The sequence below is a fragment of the Penaeus chinensis genome, chromosome 19 (assembly GCF_019202785.1).
Source record: "Penaeus chinensis breed Huanghai No. 1 chromosome 19, ASM1920278v2, whole genome shotgun sequence".
Lineage (NCBI taxonomy): Eukaryota > Metazoa > Arthropoda > Malacostraca > Decapoda > Penaeidae > Penaeus > Penaeus chinensis.
In genome coordinates this window covers 1723600-1728599 of record NC_061837.1, presented here as the reverse complement: position 1 = coordinate 1728599, position 5000 = coordinate 1723600, and positions in this window count along the sequence as shown.

Here is a 5000-nt window from a genome sequence, read left to right as displayed (position 1 = left end):
CTAATTTTCTTTTATTTTGATATGTTATACATCTTGTTTTATTTATTGCCAGTATTAGAGTTGAATTAAAATACTTTTATCTTTTATTGTTTTAATCAACTGTTTTTTTTTTTCTTGTAGAGATAAAAAATACGATATTTGGTCATTTGTATAGATTGCCTATTCATTTGTTTGTCTGTGTGTGTCATACATAAGCATTTTATGCAAATACTCAATCTGAAATGCACCTTAAATCTTGCAAATCCTTTAACTATTTTTCTTTTAAATTTACTCTTTCTCAAGAAAAAAAAAAAAGTTTGCCCCCCCCCACCAACGCCAATCCACAAAACTACCCTCTTTTTTATAATTTCTGTGGCACGATTAATAACCTTCGCGATCAATTTATCTTTCTGATGATGAATGGCAGAGAAATAAAGGTGAAATTAGAGACAATAACAGTTCATTGAATTCCTTGAACTTTGAAAGATGACGTTGACGCCCCCGTTTCCCTCGATGATGTATGGATCCGAGCTGTTGTGGAAAGGCTCTTGGCTTCTGTTCGTCTCCTCTTCTTTTCTTCTTCCTCTTCTTCTTCTTTTATATAACTTTTTTTTTTCGTTTTCATCGAATCCTTTTTATCTTTCTCTGTCTATTTGTCTCTCTCTTTATCCCTCACTCTACTCTCACTCTGTTTCACTCTCTTTCTCTTTCTTCTGTGCTTGGGTTATGTGCAACAATGATTATGTTGGCAGCTTTCACATACCTCGTATTTATTTATACTACTGCAATTAGCCGTGTTTTCCTATTTTCCTATTACAAAATGGAGATAGTGATTCAGTTTCTCGTTGTATCGGGTATACAAAGATATATCTTGATAATTTAGTTATGAACCCACTTTTATTTAATATTATTATTTTGTCTTTAAAATCCACTTAAATTATGAATAAATAAAACTAAGGAGAGAGAGACTTCTAACATGAGTGTATTGTTCTACCATAGCTTTCTTTCCCAACTCCCACTTTTTGTCTATCTCTGTATTTTAATACATCTATCTCTGATGTCATATCTGTATTCAATAGTGTTCTCTCATTTTTTCGTTTCCTTCTTGTCTCTTTTCTTGTTACCATTCTTTTCAGAAGCGAAAGCGAGACGAAGGAAGAGGAAGAAAATCCCTTGAAGTTGTAATCACACACAATTGCATTTTCTCCTCTAGATAGATAGATAGATAGATAGATAGATAGATAGATAGATAGATAGATAGATAGATAGATAGATAGATAGATAGATAGATAGATAGATAGATAGATAGATAGATAGATAGATAGATAGATAGATAGATAGATAGATAGATAGATAGATAGATAGATAGATAGATAGATAGATAGATAGATAGATAGATAGATAGATAGATAGATAGATAGATAGATAGATAGATAGATAGATAGATAGATAGATAGATAGATAGATAGATAGATAGATAGATAGATAGATAGATAGATAGATAGATAGATAGATAGATAGATAGATAGATAGATAGATAGATAGATAGATAGATAGATAGATAGATAGATAGATAGATAGATAGATAGATAGATAGATAGATAGATAGATAGATAGATAGATAGATAGATAGATAGATAGATAGATAGATAGATAGATAGATAGATAGATAGATAGATAGATAGATAGATAGATAGATAGATAGATAGATAGATAGATAGATAGATAGATAGATAGATAGATAGATAGATAGATAGATAGATAGATAGATAGATAGATAGATAGATAGATAGATAGATAGATAGATAGATAGATAGATAGATAGATAGATAGATAGATAGATAGATAGATAGATAGATAGATAGATAGATAGATAGATAGATAGATAGATAGATAGATAGATAGATAGATAGATAGATAGATAGATAGATAGATAGATAGATAGATAGATAGATAGATAGATAGATAGATAGATAGATAGATAGATAGATAGATAGATAGATAGATAGATAGATAGATAGATAGATAGATAGATAGATAGATAGATAGATAGATAGATAGATAGATAGATAGATAGATAGATAGATAGATAGATAGATAGATAGATAGATAGATAGATAGATAGATAGATAGATAGATAGATAGATAGATAGATAGATAGATAGATAGATAGATAGATAGATAGATAGATAGATAGATAGATAGATAGATAGATAGATAGATAGATAGATAGATAGATAGATAGATAGATAGATAGATAGATAGATAGATAGATAGATAGATAGATAGATAGATAGATAGATAGATAGATAGATAGATAGATAGATAGATAGATAGATAGATAGATAGATAGATAGATAGATAGATAGATAGATAGATAGATAGATAGATAGATAGATAGATAGATAGATAGATAGATAGATAGATAGATAGATAGATAGATAGATAGATAGATAGATAGATAGATAGATAGATAGATAGATAGATAGATAGATAGATAGATAGATAGATAGATAGATAGATAGATAGATAGATAGATAGATAGATAGATAGATAGATAGATAGATAGATAGATAGATAGATAGATAGATAGATAGATAGATAGATAGATAGATAGATAGATAGATAGATAGATAGATAGATAGATAGATAGATAGATAGATAGATAGATAGATAGATAGATAGATAGATAGATAGATAGATAGATAGATAGATAGATAGATAGATAGATAGATAGATAGATAGATAGATAGATAGATAGATAGATAGATAGATAGATAGATAGATAGATAGATAGATAGATAGATAGATAGATAGATAGATAGATAGATAGATAGATAGATAGATAGATAGATAGATAGATAGATAGATAGATAGATAGATAGATAGATAGATAGATAGATAGATAGATAGATAGATAGATAGATAGATAGATAGATAGATAGATAGATAGATAGATAGATAGATAGATAGATAGATAGATAGATAGATAGATAGATAGATAGATAGATAGATAGATAGATAGATAGATAGATAGATAGATAGATAGATAGATAGATAGATAGATAGATAGATAGATAGATAGATAGATAGATAGATAGATAGATAGATAGATAGATAGATAGATAGATAGATAGATAGATAGATAGATAGATAGATAGATAGATAGATAGATAGATAGATAGATAGATAGATAGATAGATAGATAGATAGATAGATAGATAGATAGATAGATAGATAGATAGATAGATAGATAGATAGATAGATAGATAGATAGATAGATAGATAGATAGATAGATAGATAGATAGATAGATAGATAGATAGATAGATAGATAGATAGATAGATAGATAGATAGATAGATAGATAGATAGATAGATAGATAGATAGATAGATAGATAGATAGATAGATAGATAGATAGATAGATAGATAGATAGATAGATAGATAGATAGATAGATAGATAGATAGATAGATAGATAGATAGATAGATAGATAGATAGATAGATAGATAGATAGATAGATAGATAGATAGATAGATAGATAGATAGATAGATAGATAGATAGATAGATAGATAGATAGATAGATAGATAGATAGATAGATAGATAGATAGATAGATAGATAGATAGATAGATAGATAGATAGATAGATAGATAGATAGATAGATAGATAGATAGATAGATAGATAGATAGATAGATAGATAGATAGATAGATAGATAGATAGATAGATAGATAGATAGATAGATAGATAGATAGATAGATAGATAGATAGATAGATAGATAGATAGATAGATAGATAGATAGATAGATAGATAGATAGATAGATAGATAGATAGATAGATAGATAGATAGATAGATAGATAGATAGATAGATAGATAGATAGATAGATAGATAGATAGATAGATAGATAGATAGATAGATAGATAGATAGATAGATAGATAGATAGATAGATAGATAGATAGATAGATAGATAGATAGATAGATAGATAGATAGATACAGGTCACTTCCGAAATGAAACCGGAGGCCAGTACTAAACTAACCATGCTACACGAGCGACTAAAGGGAGTGTACAACTAGGATCTCACTAGCGCCATAGACATTACCTACTCATACTAGAGTGATGATAGTTTTACGCACACTCCCCGTGGGCACTCGGTAGAAATTGATTTAGCAATTCAAATCCTAAGTCAGATGTACTGACTTATACTTAAAAAAAAAATTGATAATGCAATGCCGCATTGATATCAATAGATTACAACTCCCCCAGACCAGGACTCGAACCCAAGCATGGTTGGTTTGGTACTGGCCCTCCGGTTTCATACGCGGAGTGACCTGGGTTCGTGTTCTGGTCAGGGAGGGCTGTTATTTATCGCTATCAATGTGGCATTGCATTATTCTATCTTTCATATATATATATATATATATATATATATATATATATATATGTATATATATACATATATATATATATATATATATATATATATATATATATATATATATATATATATATATATATATAAATTATTGCTCGTGTTTTGTGTAACGAAACCTTTGCTGTTAATAGACCGTAAAATAATTTCATCCATGCAACCCAACGACCAGAAACCCCGCTCCGTTTGTACATATGTATTCCCGAAATAATTACCCTTTAACATGTTAAAAGTACTCGGTACCATTTATCAAATCCAATAAAACAGTATATGGCAGTTAACTACATAAAATAGCCAAAAAAGTCAAAATGATCGTGTAGTGAATTCCCGGGAGAGACTGTGCAACACGTTTGCAGTTGCAACAATATCCGCATGTATGTGAGCTCATTTATAATGATGAAACATCGTCCAAAAATATTTTCTTTATTCTTAACGTGTCAGGTAAATTCGGGAAGGGAGAAGTAACACAAAGTAGGATTTTATTATTTTTCATATAAAGTTAAATCAGTTTGACGCCACTGGCTGATAATGATAATGTAGGGCTGTTGTTGATGTTGTTGATCTTTTTATTATCAATATTGTTA